The 21,920-nt window shown below is 39.5% G+C and overlaps 1 pseudogene; it reads right to left on the minus strand.

Moving 5' to 3' along the window:
* Positions 1–18,561: 18,561 nt before the first annotated feature.
* On the minus strand, positions 18,562–21,218 carry LOC149018771 (putative clathrin assembly protein At4g32285 pseudogene; annotated as a pseudogene).
* Between the last annotated feature and the right edge of the window lie 702 nt (positions 21,219–21,920).

Genomic DNA, 21,920 nt, shown 5'->3' on the forward strand with positions numbered 1-21,920 from the left:
TCTTATGGTTTGTATGACATTACTTTGATTATATTGTTAATGATTGTGTTATCACGTATTGTTGCTTGTATCTCAAGATATTACGTAAGTGTACGTATCGCAATCAAGTAATAAATGATAAGTAGAGTATCGATCCCACGGAGAATTCTATCATTAACTTTCAATGTAAAAGGAAAATTGATTTAAACAAGATTAACAAGATTGATTTGTGATTGACTAACCAAATAACCAAAATGAAGTAATTAAACTAAAGAACTAAAATGGAGATTGAGCAATAGAAGGAACTTAGTGAGTGAAAGAGTGATGGGAATCAAGTTTCCCTTCCCCTAAATTTTATAATGCAAATACTAAAGTAATACTACAACCCAAAATATATCAAGAACCCGAAATGAAATGGCATAATGATATTTTCCAATACACATATGCTTAGCATCCTAATTCAACATCTGCATATTCCTATGAAGAATTGAAATATGAATGCAATTTAAACCCAATCCCAATCATGGCAATGTGAGGTAATTGAGTATTCCTACCCAACCTACTAATTAACACAATCTAATTAAAGGTTATGCTACCTCACACAATTAAGCAAACATCTAGACCGCATTAACTTTCCAAGTTAACAAAATCATACCAATCGTTCATGAAAGATCAATCAAGAACCGAAATTAATCAATATATAACATGCTGAATTCATTAACAATAAATTGTATTGCAATAAAACTAAAGAACACATGATAGTTACATCTCCCAAAATTCAGGTTTAGGTACTACTATCATCCCAACACAACACAAGTTTAGCCCATAACGAAATCAAATACAAAGAGATAGATATAGTTATCATAAGCTGGAAGATAAGAAGAAAGAGTTATAAGATTGAAAAGAAACTAAGAGCTTCAATGCTTCCACAAGAGCTCCAGCCTTCTCCATCAGTTCATCTTCTCTCTAGCAGCTCTAGCTGCTTCCATCCGCTCTCACACGAGTTCCCCTCTCTCCTCTCTTCCTCCTTGCCCACGTTTTGCCTCATTTTCTCCTCTTTTCTTCCCTTCTTCTCCCCAAAGTCCTAGGTTAAAATTGGCTTGTAGGATTAGAGCATTTTCCTTTGATATCAACGGCTGAGATCTTTCATGGAATGACAAGAAGAAAGTCCATTAAGTTAGCCCTTTTTAGTCATTTCACTTGAATTGGATCAAAGAATATTCTGCTCCGTATTGCTGCAGCAAACTCTACAACAAAGTTAGAGGACAGATTCTTCTTCTATTATGGATCTTCACCTTCATTTTTCAAGAGAAAGAGGATTAATCAAATTCATTTTAATCTAAAGGGAAATTAATGTAAGAGTGATAATAATGACCTATACAAAATGCAACATGTTAAGACTCAATAAGACAACATCTAATGAATACTAATACTAAAACAAAAATAAAATACTCCTAAATCAAGCCATCTTAAGTATAAAGTTACCAATCTTAACTCTATTTCATAGAGTTATTACGTATGTGGGAGGCATGGTTGCTGGATACTTGATCTTCGGGGCTGTGGATCACATACCCGGGTATGCCAGGTAGGGTACCGGCTGGGTGGATGTGACACCCGGACTATGGACTCATCAACCCTTTTGGTCATCCACAAGTAGTAGATGGGAAGCTCTCATATCCTCTCATGGATGTCGATCTTGAGAGCCCATGAGCCCAATTCTACTAAATGTGAGCCTACCAATGAATGGCCCCCACAATGTGATTCATGTCCTCTCACGGGTTGGTTACCAGTCTTGAGTGCCCATAAATCCCCATTGCTACCACGGGTCGTTTAGTCTCAATACCCTTCCGAATCGGGTTTCGACATAACAGGGACATCCTAGCCAAACATCGCTAGACAGCCCTAGGTATGACCACCAATAATCCAGGAAAGAGTCAAAGGGCACCATCGGAAATATCCCAAACTATTCCCACTGATGTCCAAGGACAGAATGTCAAAAGGACATTTCCCAATCCCAAATCATACATATTCAATCACAATCCCAATTCAGTCATAACGTGCACAACTGATATCACATCATATGAAAGAATACATAAAGATAAGATCAGTTGAATAAGCAACATACATGAGTAAATGTCCATACATGATCAAGTTCATAAAGGAAATATAAAAGTAAGATTCTATTGTACTTACAACATTCATATCATAATTAGAAACTACAATATCGGTAACAAATCTAGGTGTTTCCCAATTTAGAACCGGATTCACGCAATCTATGTTTATATGAAAATAAGCGTCCTTACCTTAAATAGATTTGAAGATATTTCGGATGAACAAGATAATAAATCCAAAGTTAGCAAACAAACCCTAAACATGCATTAAAGAATATTAGGAAGCAGTCCTAAAAGAATAGACATCAAACGGATCGAAATGGACGAAGAAATCCCATCTTTGTCATCTTTGGGAAAACGGTTAAGTTGGATTGGTCCATTGGAAAGCAATCAACCAAATGAACAAGATACATCCAAAATCTAATTTTTTATCTGAAACATATTCTAGAAGATCCGGAATGCTACGAAACTTGGAGGGAATGTCTAACACAGTAATCTAAGACTAATTAGCATAGATTAGACATCAAACAACGATAAAAACCAATACTTACTAATTTAGAATCATACTTTCTAATTTGATAAAATCATAGTTTTCAATGAAAACAAACTATAATTCAAGAGAAGAATTAGAGATGATGAGATCTCATCCTAGTAGATTAAAATAGTAAATCAAGGGTATGAATAATCATGAATATGCATCTATAATGCTAGAGAAATCATAATAAGAGTATGATCATAGTTTCATGAAGAAAACATAAGAATCATGGTTAAGATTGAATATGAAGATCATAGCATGAAGGAATGAATGGAGATTGTAGAAGAGATGATTGCAAGGATGCAACATCTTTTTCATAATCTCAGTATAGAGAATAAATCATTGTAAGAGTAGATCAATACCATGCAAGAGTGAATATTAACCTTTGATTGAAGAACAAGAGAGGAAACTTGAAAGTTGCAATAGTTGATCTTCTTCCACACTAATGGAGGCTTGGAGAGGAGTTCCCTTCGTTCTCTAGGTGTTTTGGAGGCAAGGGAAACTAAAACTACGAAGTCGTATATAAATATAGCAACATAGACCTAAACAGAGGATCTTGCACAGATTTTGTCTTCTTGGGTCGATTGGCTCGGTCGATTGGCCCAGCCGACCCAGGCTGTTAGCAAAGCCTGAATCAGGGAAATGAAGGCCTAACTCTTATCAGAATCAAATGAGCATCTCACAACATGAACTATAACTCACCTAGCATGGAGGAATGCCTTCAAATCATGTCCAACCAAGCTCTAAGGTCATCAACCAATCTTCTCTTCATCAAGGTATAGTCTCTTTTCTAATTCCATCAAGGTCTTTAAGTACGGGGCATCATCGTCAATCTCCATGGGTTTGGAGTCAAACACCATGTCTTCTACTAATATGGCCCATCGTTGACTTCCACTTCTACTTCAGGTCTTCGTGTGAACCCCAGCCCTAACCTTGACCCGGAAACCCTGTTGTTTGTAGGTCCGACAACCCGAAGTAAGGCAAGAAGTCAACTTTGGGCCATTTTAGTAGAAGACTTGGTGGTTGGATTGAAATCCATGAGTGTTGATGTTAGTGTTCCATTTATGGAAACTGCATCCTATTGAAGATCGGATTAGTTGATGGACTTGGAGTGCTCTCTGTATTGGTTCGAAAGCATTTCTACCTACTAGGTAAGTCACTTTAGGTGTGTGCAAAACCCCGTTATGTTTGGACTTGATCTGAGCCTTCAAATCCACTTTTTGATCTTGTTGTCCTGATTGGTCGACTCATTGGTCGACTGGACCAGTCGACCAATCCAATCGACCAATTGGTTCTGTTTTGCTAATTAGGTCGTGGCTACTCTACTTAAGTCTAAATCTCGGGATTACTCCGCCTCCTCTGCCTCCTAAGCCTTTGGAATGAGTTAGAACTCCATTCTAATCAATTTCCTTGCATCCTTGGTTGATATCTCGTAAGAACTCAAGTAATCTCCTTCCTCCTGCATCAAAGGTATGTCTATGCTCTCTTTTTCTTCTCCATCTCTGAATTTCTTTTCTTTAATCTTGTTCTTGTTTGAGATCAGGAAGGAGATGCTGCATTCTTGCAACCATCTATTCCATGATCTCATTCTATTCTTTGAGATCAATGATCATCGTCATGATCTTAACCCTAGCCAAATATTTTCTTGAAACCCTAACCCTTGTATGATCTTTCTGGAAACTCTTGGTAACCTCCCATGCGAGGGAAACCTCATGGGCAATATTTATGTTAATCTAAACTTGATCATTGAATGATTTTCTTGTTGTTTTTGACCAAACAATTTATTCCCTTTCATCCTATGATCACAACCTTTTCATGAGAGCCATAAAGGTTGAAACCCTAGTTTCTTGGGTCAAATCAAGAACCCATATTTTGATCATGTTAATAGCCAATCAATGTGTGTTCTTTACAAGATTTGTAACCTATCATCCTCTAGTTCTTTATCCTTGATCATACCATAATTTCTTCATGATCCATGATTAACCAAATTAGGGTAACTTTTTGGTTCCTAGTTTGTAACTTGAAAACTTGATTCAATTAGTGTTTTGATGTCCTCTATATACTAGTATGCTGCCATTGTAGTTTCCCGCTGATTTTGTACCCTGTTGAACCACCAAATTCGGTTCTATATTCCCAAAATTCTGATTCTTGAAGGCCACTGTCTCAGTTGGTCGACTCATTGGTCGACTAGGGCAGTAGACCAATCCAATCGACCAATGAGTACAGTAACCTCATTTTTGGTCTGTTTTGATTGTTTTGATATCTTTCCTTCTAGGTATCTTTCCTAATATGTTGTATACACTTGTTTAAGACTTTCTTCTCAGGTTTAGTCAAGGTCTTACTTAATTCCCTAAGATTCCTTTGCGAGTTATATAAGGTAAGGACACTTATTTCCTTAATTACATAGATCGTATACTCTCTGGTTTCTACTTTATGAAACTATGAGTTTGTTTATTGTTGTTGTACTTTATACTTCTAATATACTACTGTAAGTACAGTAGCACTTGTTTATGTATTCTTTTTCATCATTCATGCTTATATGAATTGTTTATTATTGCTTGATCAGATTATGCTTTTACATTCTCTTTTATATGATGATTTGTTGGTTGTGTATGTTATGACTGATCTGAGAATGTGTTTGATTAAGTATGGTTTGGGATTGGGAGGTGTCCTTTTGACACTTCTGTCCTTGGACAACTACGAGAATAGTATGGGATGTTTCCGGAGATGTCCATCGACGCTTTCCCGAATCATTGGTTGTCATACCTAGGGATGTTTGGCTAGGATATACCCATGTTATATCAAACCCGAATCGGAAGGGTATTGAGACCGAATGACCCGTGGTAGCAATGTGATTCACGGGTGCTCAAGACCGGTAACCAACCCGTGAGAGGACGGGAATCATATTGTGGGGGCCATTTATTGGAGGGTTGCATATGGCTAGACTTGGGCTCATGGGCGCTCAAGACCGGTAACCAACCCGTGAGAGGACATGAGAGCTTCCCGTTTACCATATGTGGATAACCGATAGGGTTGATGAGTCTATATTCCGAGTTGGTCGGTGCCATAGAATACGCTGACTCTAGTGTGAAGGATATCGGAAAGGATCGTCAGGGACGAGGAATGGACGTATCTAGAACTGAGATGATATAACTGACTAGATGACTTGCATTGGGCTAGGCTTTTCCCTGACATGCGCCGGTACTTATGCCAAATGGTTGTGAGAGAGTGTGTTGACTAAATCCCCTACCATGGTTTCATGAGGACTTTACCCAATTACCCGGCAGACCCAAGATGCCAGGATGGCTGAGGGGGAGTGACTGACCTACCCAAAGCAGTACGGTGCTATGACTTAAAGCACGTCTACCATAGAGACCAGCATACATAGAGTTTAGATGCATTCATACTTTATCTGTTTCATATTGCATTGCATCATGTTATGTTTTGTCACATGTTATCTATGATGTTATGGATTAACTTGCCTTACTGAGTTTCTTTTAAACTCATTCCTTTTTGTATATTTTCTGTTAGATTATCCTGCATGTACGTTATTATTATGACGAGCGAAGACGGTGAAGCGCAAGCCGATGAAGCGTATTACACACAAGATACTGGCAATGATCAAGATTACTCTGATGATCCCCCGGCGGATCAAGCTGCGTTCTACTTTTGAAAACAACATAGAGTTAGAAAGGATTCATTGGGTTGATGAAGTCCACACTTATGAAGACGTTATCTATAGACTAGAAGACTCTTGTTCTTAGTTTATTTCTTAGTACATTTGTTCCAGTTGTAATTTCCTTTTTGACTTTCATATTGCATTCGCTTATGTTTGTGGAGTGAGTTTCCGCCTCACTTTACTTCTTTTGATATCTTCGGATATCTGGTATCATTTTCCACACTCTGATTATGTTATTTATTCATTTCTTGAGTTAAATCTTTTGTTTATAATATTTAAACCTTGATTATTTCTTGTTTATGATTATGTTATTGTATATGTGGGAGGATGATTTCCTCGATACTTGATCTTCAGGGCTGTGGATCACACTCTCGGGTATGCCAGTTACGGTACCAGCTGGGGGGATGTGACAGCTAGCACCTTGAGAGTAGTATGCATCATTGGGTTGCGCTTCCTAGTACTGGCCTTCATATTCGTCAGTACCTATGGAACAATCTAACAAAGATATTTGCAAAAAGGAGTGTGTTCAAAAGAACTCAGCAAGGCAAGTTGTATCCATCGCAACTTAGTAAAACATGATAACACAACATAACATGATGCAAAATGAAATGAGACAGACAATGCATGTATGAATCTAGATCTATGAATGTTGGTCTCTATTGGCAGACATGCTTTAAGTCATAGCACCATACTTCTCTGGTAGGTCTCAAATCACTCTCCCTCAACCATCTTGGTATCTTGGGTTCTGTTAGTGGTAATTGGGTCATGCATCCCTCGGGACAATCCTTGGCTAAGTTTAGGTCACCACTCTCTCACATCACCATTGGTCTAAGTATTGGTGCATGTTAAGGTAAAGCCTAGCTTAATGCAAGTCTTCTACTTAGTTATATCAACTTAGGGTTGGATACTTCCATTCCTCACCCCGGGCGATCCTTTCCGGTACCTTTTCCACTAGAGTCAGCATATCCTATGGCTACAACCAACTCAGACTCTGGACTCATCAACCCTATTGGTCATTCACAAATAATAGATTGGAAGTTCTCATGTCCTCTCATGGATATAACACACCGGTCTCGAGCACCCATGAGCCCAAGTCTACTAAATGCAACCCTACCAATGAATGGCCCCCACAATGTGTGAAACTTGGCCATAACCTTAACCTAGAAACTCTATTGTTTGTAGGTCCGAAGTGTCACATCCACCCAGCCGGTACCCTACCTGGCATACCCGAGTGTGTGATCCACAGCCCCGAAGATCAAGTATCGAGGAAATCATCCTCCCACATATTTAACAATAACATAATCATAAACATGAAATAATCAAGGTTTAAATATTATAAACAAAGATTCAAATCAAGAAATGAATAAACAATATAATCAGAGTGTAGAAAATGATACCAGATATCCGAAGATATCGAAATAGAGTAGAGAGAGAGGCGGAAACTCACTCCACAAATACAGCGGAACGTAGTATGTAAGTCTAAAAGGAATTACAACTAAATCAATGGAACTAAGAAAGATAAACTAAACTTAAAGAGTCTTCTATCCTATAGATGACATCTTCAAAATAGTGGACTTCATCAATCCAATGGAGATGCTCCAACACCACGTTGCCTTTAATCGTAGTACGCATCTTGATCGCCTGAGGGATCATTAGAGTAATCTTGATTGTCGCCAACACCTTGCGTGTAGTACGCTTCATCGGCTTGCACTTCATCTTACTGTCCGTCATAGTAGTCAGTACCTGTAGAATAGTCTAACAATAGATTGTACAAAAAGGAACGAGTTTCGAAGAAACTCAGTAAGGTAGTTAATCCATAACAACATAAATAACATGTGGCAGAACATAACAGGATGCAATGCAATATGAAACAGATAATGTATGTATGCATCTAAACTCTATGTATGCTGGTCTCTATTGGCAGACATGCTTTAAGTCATAGCACCGTACTTCTTTAGGAAGGTCACACACACAGGCTCCGGTTGGTAGTGGGTCCGGCATCCCTAGGTATGACAACCAGTGATTCGGGAAAGCGTCAATGGGCATCTTCGGAGAACATCCCATACTATTCCCTCCGATGTCCAAGGACAGAAGTGCCAAAAGGACACTCCCCAATCCCAAACCAAACTTAAGCAAACACATTCTCAGATCAGTCATGACATATACAACCAACAGTTCATCATATACAAGAGAATGTAAAAGCAAAATCAGATTAGGTAATAATAAGTAATTCATATAACATGAATAATGAAAAAGATAATATAAACAAGTGCTACTGTTCTCATAGTAAGAGATCAGAATTAAATTACAATAACAATAAGTAATCTCATAGTTTCATAAGGTAGAAACCAGAGAACAAGCATTCTATGTAGTTAAGGAAATAACTATCCTTACCTTGATTATCGAAGAAGATGATCCAAAGATCAAAGTGAGCAACTCCAAACTTAGCAAATAAACTCCTAATAACCATAGATACAATATTAGGAAAGATGCCTAAAAGATCAGAGAGCAAACGAATCAAATCGGGCGAAAAATGAAGCTACTGACTCCTTTGGTCGAGTGCTTGGTAGACTGGCCCAGTCAACCAAACAGTCGACCAAGCAAGTCAAGCACGGAATTCTACTGTTGCTTTGGCCATAACTTCCTCGTTTGAAGTCGGATTGATCCGAAATTCGAAGGGGAACTTCCTAGGATGTATTAGAATCATATGGGAAGATAAAATCATCAAGTCATGGTAAAAATATGGGTTCTTGATTTAACCCAAGAAATTAGGGTTTCAACCTTTATGGCTCCCCAGGAAAGGTTATGATCACGAGAATGAAAGGGAATTAATGATTTGCCAATTATAACAAGAAAATCATAGAAATTATAGTTTAGGTTACTAGAAATATTACCCATGAGGTTTCCCTCGCATGGGAGGTCACCAAAGTTTTCCAGAAATCAAGCAAGGGTTAGGGTTTCAAGAAAAATATACGGCCAGGGTTAAGATCATGATGATGATCATAGATCTCAAAGAAACGAAGGAGATCACGAAGGGATGGTTGCAAGGATGCAGCATTTACTTCCTGATCTCAATCAAGAACAAGATCGAAGAAATAAAATTCGCAATGTTGAAGCGATTACTAACCTTGAATTGTAAGAACAGCGATGAGAGGCTTCAGATCTGCAGAGGAGTTTTTGAAATCACCAGAGAGAGTTTCGGAGAGGTGTTCTCACGTTCACAAAATGTTTAGGAGGCAGCCGTAACAAAGAAATACGAAGTAGGGTTTAAATAAAAGTGAAAAACCCAAAAATTACAAATTCTAGGATTTCACACTCCTTTGGTCGAGTGCTTGGTCGAGTGGCCCACTCAACCAAGGAGTCGACCAAGGCAGACAGTAAGGAATAAACAGGGATTTGGAGGATCAAATGGGCTTTAAACCTTATGGGCTTTTGTATACACATCAAGTGACATGTCAAGTGTAAGGAAATACCTCCAAACCAAGTCAGATAATACTCCAAGTCCTTCAACTGATCTCATCTTCAGACAGCTGCAGCTTCCTTTCCAAATCTACACAGACATCCAAGTATGGAACTCCATCAACAACATCCATGGGTTCAGAGTCAAACACCATGTCTTCTACTGAGATGGCCCATAGTTGGCTTCTTCCTTCACTCCGGGTCTTCGGACCTAAAAACAACCGAGTTACCGGGTCAAGGTCAGGGTCAGGTTAGGGCTGGGTTTCACACTAGTGGTTATGAAGATTACGGTGAAGATCCCTCGTGTGATCATGATGTGTACCAAGATTAGCCCTATATTGGAATGGAAGCGGCCGTGTTTAGTTTCTCTAGTTTATGTTTATGAAGACATTCTTTACAAGACGGAAGAGACCTTAGTTTAGTTTGATTATTTCTTTCCTTTCCTTTCTTTTGGGAATTGGTTGTAATATTTTCCTTTTAGTTCGAGATACATTTTGGCTGTAGTTGTGGAGTGATTTTCCGCACACTCCACATTTTGATTATTATTGGTATCATTCTTTCCGCACTCTGATTATATTGTCATTATCTTCTTCTTATCTTGATCTCTTTGTTTATTTAATGTTACATTGATTTTATCTTGTGCATGATTATGTTATTGTACATGTGGGAGGTTGGTTTCCTCGATACTTGATCTTCGGGGTTGTGGATCACATGCTCGAATATGCCAGGTAGGATACTGGCAGGGTGGATGTGACACCATATATACCCTCGTGGACCTTTGGTAGGGCATAATTTGGCCGGGATGGTCCAACACATTTGAGGAGAGGCTCGGTGAAAGATCTCTTGTATAACTGGTCATCCATGATGGTGACCGGGGAGCTTGATTCTTAAGTATGCGTTTGGTAATGTTTCCATTTTGAGAAACTAGTTCTTATGCAAAACCATTTTTCAATGTTTCTGTGCTAGAAGACCGTTCTTTGCTTGAAAATGGGAGTTTGATAAATCCGTTCTAAAAATATTTTTATAACACTAATAGAATATGTTGGTGTTTTTTTTTTTTTTTTTTTTTTGGTTGAAAAATAAGTTAGTGTTTGATAAACTTGTTTTAAGGCTTCAATTTGAACCAATTTTATCACTTCCGTTTCTGTTCTTTGGTAAAAACATCTTTTTGATGTTCTGCAAAAAGCGTTCTTTAGAACACTTTTATGACTGGTCTGTTCTTAAAGAACAGAAGAACGAACCGTTTTATCAAACGCCTCTAACCTGTTCTTCCGTTCCTAAAGAACAGAAGAACGCCAAAAACGTTTTTCAAGAACGTTATCAAACGCACCCTAATCTTCTGTGCCTCCTTTGATTCAGTCAAGGGCACATCATCCTTCAAGTAGGATATCAAAGGAGTTGTCCAGTCAAGATCATTCTCGATTTCAAGGATCTCAGCTTCCTGTGTGGTCGGGCGGTCTAGTTCTTCTATATATACCACTGCATCCAAGCTTTTGTAATTGGCCAAAGGTAGTCGGGAGAGTTCATCCGCCTTCTCATTTTCTTTTCTGGGTATTTGTTGGAAAATCACCCGATCAAAAACTGCTTGAAGTTGCTCAACCTTCGCCAAATACTTCGCCATTCTTTCATATTTTGCATTGTACTCTCCTTTGATTTGGTTTATCACAAGTTGGGAGTCGCTTTTGACCTCAAGTTCTCGTGCTCAAAGTGCTCGGGCAACCCATAATCCGGTGAGAACAGCTTCATACTCGACTTCATTGTTAGAGGCCGAGAAGTTGAATCTTAAAGCATAGCTGACTGTGAAGTCACCTAGGCTCTTAAGAGTCAATCCTTCTCCCGACCCTAAACTACTGCTCGAGCCATCCACATGTAGTATCCACAGGTTAACTTCATTAGTGGCTAAGTTTTCACTTCGTGGTAGGCTATTTTCTACTATGAAGTCTGCCAGGACTTGTGCCTTGATAGCAGTTCTCGGTTTGAACTCGATCTAGCATTCACTAAGTTCAACTGCCCACCCGACCATTCTCCCAGCTACATCAGGCCTTTGTAGGATATTTTTGAGTGGGAAATTAGTCAGGGCGGTAATTGGATGTGCTTGGAAGTAGGATCTTAACTTGCTGAGGCTACCAACAAAGCCAAGGCTTGTTTGTCAATATCCGGATATCTTGTCTCTGCATTTATGAGTACATGACTCACATAATATGCCGGATTTTGCATGGTTTCTCCTTTTACCAAGATAGCACTCACTGTCACATCCACCCAGCCGGTACCCTACCTAACATACCTGGGTGTGTGATCCACAGCCCCGAGGATCAAGTATCGAGGAACCAACCTCCCACATATACAATAACATAAATTACATAATCATGAACAAGATAAAATCAATATAATATCATGTAAACAATGAGATCAAGATATGAATAAGAGAGACAATATAATCAGAGTGCGGAATTTAAATGATACCAGTTATGAAAATCATAGTAATGTGTATATGGAGAAATCACTCCCCAAATCGCAGCGGAAAGTAGATCAAATATAATTAAGTTTACAATCCAATCCTCAAAAGAGGGAATTAAGGGATAAACATCTAAACTAATGTTTCTTCAGTCTTATACAAAATATCCTCATAAGTATAAACAAAAGACACGAGACATGGCCGAGTCCGCTCAAGGGTGGGACTAATCCTGGTATGTAGCATAATCTATCGAGGGATCTTCAAAGTAATCTTCGTGATCGCTAGTACCTTGATGGTAGTATGAGTCACCTACCCACAAGGTAGGGACGGACAAAAATACCCAGATGCTTACTATCTGAATCGTATTCTTGTTATTCATTCCTTAGCTCTGTGCTCTAGCAGAGCCGTTTGTGATTAAGTTCATCAACTAACTTAGCCTTCGGAGGTGGACTCCTGATCCCAGCGGTCGGGCCACATCTGACGCTTTATTTTGCAGGTCACTCTTAGGAGATCTAAGGGCTGAGCAGATTTTGAACGCATCAGTAACCAACCTGTGAGAGGACATAGATCACATTGGGGATACTCATTAGAGGCCATTTATTGGTAGGGTTGCAAATAGCTAGACTTGGGCTCACAGGCGCTCAAGACCGGTAACCAACTCGTGAGAGGACGTGAGAGCTTCCCGTTTATTATCTGTGGATGACCAATAGGGTTGATGAGTCCATAGTCAGGGACTATGTTGACTCTAGTGTGAAAGATACCGGAAAGGATCGCCAAGGGTGAGGAATGGAAGTATCCGGATCTGACTTGATACAACTGAGTAAATGATTTGCATTGGGCTAGGCTTTACCGTGATGTGCACCAATACTTATACCAAATGGTTATATGAGAAAGCGGTGACTTGAACCCCAGCCATGGATTGTCCCGAGGGATGCAGGACTCACAGCCTATCGGAGCCGAGTGACCGGACCTTCCCAAGAAATGTATGGTGTTATGAGTTAAAGCATGTCTACCATAGAGACTAACATGCATAGAGTTAGATTCATATCTACATCATCTGTTTCATATCATCTTGCATCATGTTATGTTTTGTATCATGTATCTGTGTTATTATGGAATAACTTGCCTTGCTGAGTTCTTTTGAACTCACTCCTTTTGTGCAATGTTTTGTTAGACTATCCTACAGGTGTTGAAGAACTTGATGGCCCCCACTATGAGGAGACCCCCGATGAAGCATACTACCCTCTTGGTGCTGGCTACTACAAAGATTACCTTGAAGATCCCACGGGTGATTATGCTACCTTCTAGGATTATCTCTACCTTGGCATGGGAGCGGCCGTGTCTAGTGTCTTTTATTTACACCTATGAGGACATTTTGTATAAAATTGCAAAACACTAGTTTAGATGTTTATCTTTTATTGTTATCTTTTGAGACTTGGATCTGTAACCCTTATGATTTTTGAACTACTTTCTGCTGCAACTGAGGGAGTGAATTCCGCTCACTCTCTATATTCTGATTATTATTATGCTTCAAAATCTTTTACTTCCGCACTCTGATTATATTATCCCTTTTAATCTTGTCTTGATCTTATGGTTTGTATGGCATTACTTTGATTATATTGTTAATGATTGTGTTATCGCGTATTGTTGCTTGTATCTCAAGATATTACGCAAGTGTACGTATCGCAATCAAGTAATAAATGATAAGTAGAGTATCGATCCCACGGAGAATTCTATCCTTAACTTTCAATGTAAAAGGAAAATTGATTTAAACAAGATTAACAAGATTGATTTGTGATTGACTAACTAAATAACCAAATGACAGGTAATTAAACTAAAGAACTAAAATGGAGATTGAGCAATAGAAGGAACTTAGTGAGTGAAAAGAGTGTTGGGAATCAAGTTTCCCTTCCCCTGAATTTTATAATGCAAATACTAAAGTAATACTACAACCCAAAATATATCAAGAACCTGAAATGAAATGGCATAATGATATTTTCCAATACACATATGCTTAGCATCCTAATTCAACATCTGCATATTCCTATGAAAAATTGAAATATGAATGCAATTTAAACCCAATCCCAATCATGGCAATGTGAGGTAATTGGGTATTCCTACCCAACCTACTAATTAACACAATCTAATTAAAGGTTATGTTACCTCACACAATTCAGCAAACATCTAGACTACATTAACTTTCCAGTTAACAAAATCATACCAATCGTTCATGAAAGATCAATCAAGAACCGAAATTAATCAATATATAACATGCTGAATTCATTAACAATAAATTGTATTGCAATAAAACTAAAGAACACATGATAGTTACATCTCAAAATTCAGGTTTACATACTACTATCATCCCAACACAATACAAGTGTAGCCCATAATAGAAATCAAATACAAAGAGATAGATATAGTTATCATAAGCTGGAAGATAAGAAGATAGAGTTATAAGATTGAAAAGAAACTAAGAGCTTCAATGCTTCCACAAGAGCTCCAGCCTTCTTCTCCATCAATTCATCTTCTCTAGCAGCTCTAGCTGCTTCCAGCCGCTCTCACACGAGTTCCCCTCTCTCCTCTCTTCCTCCTTGCCCACGTTTTGCCTCATTTTCTCCTCTTTTCTTCCCTTCTTCTCCCCCAAAGTCCTAGGTTAAAATTGGCTTGTAGGATTAGAACATTTTCTTGACACAATTAGAAAGAATAACAAATCATGAAGATCATGCATGATTTCCCTTCAAAATCATCATGTGGAGAATTCACAAGGTTATAGAGTGTATGGAGATCCACTCTAGAATAGCAGGGATAGAAGGATCAGTCATGGAAATGATTTAAGATCACCCTCCTATCAAAAGGAATGTAAGGCACAAGAAAAAATCATGGAGAGAATAGATCAGCTTTGGGATAAACTTCTACCAAACGAAACTAGGCATTTGTACAACAGAGAATAAATCGAACAATGCATATGGTATATATGCATTTGGTACCACAACAAGGTTAGGGTTAGGTGGGATCTCACACTATATGCAAGGAACATTAAGGAATTAGCTAGGGGAATTGATATGCAATAGATTAGAATCATCTACTAACCTAAAATCAGGCTTAGCATACAATAGAAATCATTTATGTGAAGAAATCAAGAAGATCATGGTAATGTATAGACAAGAATCAAAATGGGGGCATAGCATAGGTAGAAATGAAAGGGGTTTATGCAATGGCAAGGATAGAACACATGAAGAGATGGTTGCAAGGTTGTAACATCATCTTCATGGTTTCAACAGCAAGTACGAGAAGGGTTTAGAGTAGAATAGAGAGTGAGAGAGAGAGTACATACCTTGGGGATGATCTTGGGAATGAGAGACAAAAATTTCTTGAAGAAGATCTTCACTAACACCAAGGAATGGCCTAAGAGAAGCCTCTCCACGTTCCAAGAGAGTCCCAACAATAGTGTGAAACCCAGCCCTAACCTTGACCCGGAAACCCTGTTGTTTGTAGGTCCGATGACCCGAAGCAAAGGAAGAAGTTAACTATGGGCCATCTCAGTGGAAGACTTGATGTTTGACCCAGAACCCATGGAAGTTGACAATGGTGTTTATATGGAAACTTGTTCGGAACTAAAAAGGAAACTGCACCTGGTTGAAGATGATTGTAGTTGAGGAACTTGGAGTATTATTTGACTTGGTTTGAAGGCATTTCTACATACTAGGTAAGTCATATGATGTGTGTGGAGAAGCTCTTTAAGTTTGGTCCTTCAAATTCCTGTCTTGGCCTTGCTGTCATGCTTGGTCGATTGGGCCAATCAACCAACCAATCGACCTACAAGATCTGTTTTGCTGTTTAGGTCTTGGTTGCTCTATATATTGTTATCTACGGGATTAATTCGTCTCCTCTGCCTCCTAAGCCCTCTGGAACGTGTGGAGACTAATTTCCAAGCCTCTTCTCTGCATTCTTGGTGAGATTCTTGTAAGAACTCAAGCAATCCTTCTTCTTCTTGCATCTAAGGTTTGTAATTCCTCTTATCTTCTACTTCTACTGTTGTCTTTTATTTCTTATTGTCTGAGACAGTGAAGATGATGCTGCATTCTCTGTTAGCAACCATCTCTTCACTAATCTCTTTATATTCTAAAGGTTTTATGATCATCATAGTGATCTTAACCTTAATCTTTGCAAGTTTTTCATGAAGTCATGATCCGTTTCTTTGATTTAATCTTTGATTCAATTCCTAACTTGTTTATATCTGTTATTTATGTTAGACTAGTGTATGAATCTATGTTTTTTCTTTACTAGAATGAGAATCCTTTCATCTCTGGTTTTCCCTTCATGATCATACTATGTTTCCATAAAAAACCCTGAATGTTACTACTATGGAAAGTTTTGTTTCCAAATTTGTATCTTTGTGTTTTGATCAATGTTAGTGTTTAGACTTTTTAGTATTAGAATACTGTCATAGAGGTCTCCTCGAAGTTTGGTGATGTTTCAGATCATGTAAATCAAGTTTCGGATCAGAAACATCAATCCTGTCTCTTACTAACTTAGTTGGTCGACTGCTTGGTGGAATTGGTCAGTAGACCAACCAATCGACCAAGCAAGTCAGTAACTTTGTGTTTGGTCTGTTTTGAATGGTTTGACCTTGTATCTTTTAGACCTCTTTCCTAATAAGGTATCTATGATTGTTTAGGATCTTCTTACTAAGTTTGGAACCATTCTCCTTGATTCTTGGGATATTCTTCAAAGCTATGTAAGGTAAGATAGTTACTTCTATAATTACATAGATTGCATGAATCTTAGTTTCTATATTTGGATTCATAGGAGGCCTGTTAATGGCCCAATGTGGGGAACCATAATGTCACCCAAGGCATGTGAAGATGTGTCTGTGTGTGATTTGGTGTGAATCAAAAACCCTAATCATACCTTATAGTTTGATCCGATGCTGGCGACTATTGAACTGTTGATAAGAAGCAGAAACAACACTTGTGAGTTGCAGAGGGATGGAAGATGACGAGTTGCAAAGGGATGCGCAAGCCCTCAAAGTTGCAATGGTGAGTTGCAGGAAGATGCAAGCCATTGTAGTTGCAAATGGATGCAAGTGGCGACGTAGTTGCAACGGTTGTAATTGAGGTAGACGAGGAGGTGAGGAGCTAAAACCCAAGCTTGCATTGGTGAGTTGCAATGCCGAACTTGATAGGTGCAATGGGTGGAGAGAGTGAGGGCGGGGAGAGAGTGTGCATTTACAGGAATGAAAAAGACGATGAGTGAACAGGTGTGGGGGGTATTCTAGTAAGTTGTGTCAAAGGGGTATTTGAGTAATTGAAACTGTAAATTTAAAATGAGGTGTTGGAGGGTATTTATGTAATTTAACATTAAGAGGGTATTTGAGTAATTACACATTCATTTATGAATTGAGGATAAAATGGTCATTATACCAATATCGAGGGTAATATGGACATTTCACACTAGACTTTACAAAATTTTACATAGAAAGTAATAAGCGCACAAGTTGTAATTTTGAAAACGTGCAATCTTTAATTTAGGGCACTAAAGCGTGCAACCTAGAATTTAGGCCTCACTAAAGCACATAATCTATAATTTACTCTTTTTTCTAATCATCATCAACCGAATCACATAGATTAAGGATCCATAGATCTAAGGAGAAGGTTCTATTTGAAATGAAAACCCCTTTAGTATGTTTGCCTCTATAAAAGGGTGAGGATCCTCTCATCCCAAACTGCCCATATCACAATTCACCCACACCCAAATAAGGTTAGACATAGGCCTCGGCTGTGGTACACGGGCGGAGACTTACGTAAGTGTGAAGGATAGGGGCAACAATAATTTGGGTGAAAAGGATCCGAATCCATTTACAAGAGGCTGCCACCATCTCACAATGCCAAAACACAACTACATCCTAAGCTATAAATAAAGACATGTTGCTAGTCAGCCCTCAGCTTCACAACTCAACAAGTTTTGGGACTGTTGGTTAGGGAAAATTTATTAGGTCCATCCATTTCCTTGTAAGAAACATATTGATCCTTTTGTTAGGAGGTTCACCTTATCCCTGCCAGGTTGCCAAACCACCACATTTGGATCCCATCACCCACCCACCCACAACGACAACGACAGAACTTAATTTATTTACAGTTCACCAGAAAAGAACAAAGAGAACACAAAGCAAAGGACAGAGTTCAATCACCTGGTCCTGCCTTCCTGGTCACATCGACTGGGTCAAAGAAAACTTAACCCAAGACGACGACAGAGAAATTTAAGAGTTGACATTTAAGATGACAAAGACAAGGAAAGTAACCCTTCACCTGATCCACCTGTTTCGTCTTCGCTGGAACAGGGACCAAGCAACGTCCATCTTCCTCATTAATTGCCTTTGCAAGTCTGCAACCTAATGAAACCAGATAATCTAAAATCACAAATGACAAGTAAAATTATTGACAGAAATAGAATACAGATTCAAAACAGCTGACAAAATTCCAGGTTAATCACATAGTTCTTTCTCCTGTGTTGCCTCTCTTCACAGATCACAAACAATTACACAAATAAACATAATCAACTGAACAGGAAAAACACAAGAGAGCTGCAAATCTCAATCTCAAATTGTCAGTAGGGTGTATAGTAGTATCCTGCACCAGGTGCCATGCCATTGACCGCCGGTGGCATACCATATGGTGGCATTCCATACGTTATCATGGGTGTTGGACCTGCAACATAGGTAGCACCACTGATCTTGGCCAAGGTGGCTGGACCTTGCATTCCATTCCTTGCATATTCCTGCCAAAGCTTCTGCTCCTGTGTAAGCAATTGCTGTTTTTTCTCCATATCTGACATCTGAACAAATGATGGTGGTGGGAAATTCAGTGATGCTGCGAATGGGTCTTGACCAACTGTTTGAACAGTTCCATCCGGGGCAGGAAGTGCTAGCACTAGTGTTGTGTTCTTCCCAGGTCCAGGAAGTGCAACACTGCTTGAACTTCCTCCTGTCAATTGGCCAGTGCTTATGTGTTGCCTCACAATTCCTTGATCATACATGCCATTCAGTAGCAAAGGATCAAGCCCACCTCCCAATGTGGCTTTCTGTTTTGATAGCTTGCTTGCAGTCTCCACCAAAGCTAGTTCCCAATCTGCCTTTCCAGGTTCAGCTGCTGGTGTCTGCCAAGCAGAGGTCACTTGAGTCTCTCCATCAACACCATTTGATGGGAATGCTTCCCATGACCCATTTGCATTACCATTAACAGGTCCAGAAAACAGAGCCAAAGCCAACCTATTGCTCTGATCTTCGGCAGATATGCCATCATCCCTTAGGTCCACCAAATCTGCCGGTGGTGGTGGTGATGGTGGTGGTGCTTGAGGTTCTGATACCGGTGCAGGCTCAGGTGGTGGTGGTGGAGTGAAAGTCTCCGGTGGGGGAAGTGCTAAGATTTCATTCATATTTGGTGGTGGCGCCTCCTCACGCGGCGGTGTCTCCTTTACCTTCTCAGGGCTTTTGGGTATCCTTGCTCTGTCCCTCATAAACTCCTCCAGTGTCTCCAAAAGCTTGTCTGAAATCTTCTGCACCTCAGGAAACTCCGACGATCTTCCAACCCCAGTGTCCTTACACCACCCGTAGAAACCCTCAAGCTCATCAATCTGCTTCGCTGCACTAGCATAAGCCTCAAATGATTTCACACAATCTGGGTATTCCATATCAAAGAACTTATCAAGCAACACAGCCAATGTCTCACAGATCTCTGCGTAGATCTGAAAACTCTCCTTAACAATAGGGTAAAGAGCAATAAGAACCATTCTGTTGTTCTTCGCCAAACCCGTGGGACGAGAAGTCAAGAACCGATCAAACAGTCGCTGCAACTGACTCATCTTCCCCAAAATCCTCTCAGGATTCATATCCCTAAGAGGAGTAGGTGGCTTCTTCTCCTCCCGTTTTGATTCGTTCATGTCACCGTAAGATCTCGACCGGCGAATCCCATACCCATCATCACCACCACCACGATAGCCGGGTTCGTCTCTGAACTCTCCATAATCATGATCAAAACGCGAAGGTGGAGACCTAAATCGATCGTCTCGCCGCCCAAAACGATCATACTCGCCATCGGCAACGCCTCCGCGCCGCCCAAAACGATCATCTTCGCCACCGCCTCCTCTCTGCTTCCGTTCATACACTATACACTCGAGACGCTGATCCAGATACAGAGCGTAAGTTCGAACAAAAGCAGAATAATCCCATGAATGAGAATGAGCTTCATCACGAAAATCAGACATATTAAGAAGACGAGTTCCTCGCCTGGTAGCGTAAAGAATCTCTGTCTGAAACAGAGGATCTCCGTCTGCTAACAGCCGATGAACAAGCATCAGTGCCTTGAGAGCAACCATCCAATCCCGAGTTTTGCCGAGCCTCTTCGACACCATTGAAACACAAGCGTTCACATAACCAGTCGAATAAGAAGTAAGCGTCAAGATCTCCCTGATATACTTCTCATCAGCTGGATCATCATCGTGACTCGTAGCTTTAACAATCGCAACCTCCAATTCCGGCGCCGAATTACTAGAAACCTTCGCCAACCCAATACTTGTCTGATCCTTAACAGCTCCAATCGCCTTCCTGATCGTGCTCGGCGCCATCGCTACCAACTCTAGTTCCTCCTACACAAAATATCGTTGCAGTTCGAAAATCTAAAGCAGCTCCACCGATGACTGAAATGCTACGAAAGGTAGAAACTGAAGATTCAAGAAAGAACAGAGAAAAAAAGGGAAATTTAACGTTTTCCAAGGCTCTGTTACAAATCCAACCTGCCAAGACTCTGAGATAAGCGGTTAACTGAACACAGAAAGAGAAAGACCAAACTCTAAAGAAAGAAGCTAAGCTGAATTTGGCCGAAACCCACGAAGCAACAGCGGTTCTGGGCACCTGGGTAGCTTCTCCAACTTCCTCTCCGATCAGGGAAGGAGAGGAAGAGAATCAGAGAAGCGCAAGAACGCAAGCAAGAGAAAGGTGCGGAAATGTGCCTGAGCCAGCAGTAATCGCAGAATCCTAATTTAAAAAATAAATTAAAAAAAAAAAAAAAAAAGAGAAACAAAACTTTTTACTAGCGATGTGGTGTTTCAATCTTAGCCGTCGAAATAGATAGTAAGGTTTGAAAAAAGGCTGTGTCGTATGTACTTTAGTAGTTAATTTCCTTAGACAATCGAGAAGCTCCCTTGGACTCTTGCGCTTTGCTTAGGTACCAATGAGTAAACAAATTTCTTTCTCTTTTTTTTTTTTTTTTCTTAGATAAATTAAACAAACTTCTTTCATGAGCCTTCTAATCTATAATACAGTAATGCTTTGTTTGGTACGATTGTTCATGCAAATTGATATTTTAAACTTTTACCCCAAAAAAAATCTTCTTGTTGTTTTTTTTTTTTTTAGTTTATCGTGAAAGCTCTAGTCTACGCAAATTGATATTTTAAATTTTTACCCCAAAAAATCTTCTTCTTGTTTTTTTTTTTTTTAGTTTATCGTGAAAGCTCTAGTCTACCGGTCGTAGGTGTCACATGACATCTCATCTTGGGGGCGGCGGTCCCCACTCCAAAATTGGCGTTTATCCTCGGGTCCAAGGTTGGTTCAATTGACAAATGCTAACGGTTAATAGTATGAAGTTAATAGTATTTACCAAAAAAAAAAAATCAATAGTTTGAATTTCATAGAACTAAGGGATA

The sequence above is a fragment of the Hakea prostrata genome, chromosome 4 (assembly GCF_041222555.1).
Source record: "Hakea prostrata isolate BN-2017 chromosome 4, UWA_Hpros_2, whole genome shotgun sequence".
NCBI classification, from domain to species: Eukaryota; Viridiplantae; Streptophyta; class Magnoliopsida; order Proteales; family Proteaceae; genus Hakea; species Hakea prostrata.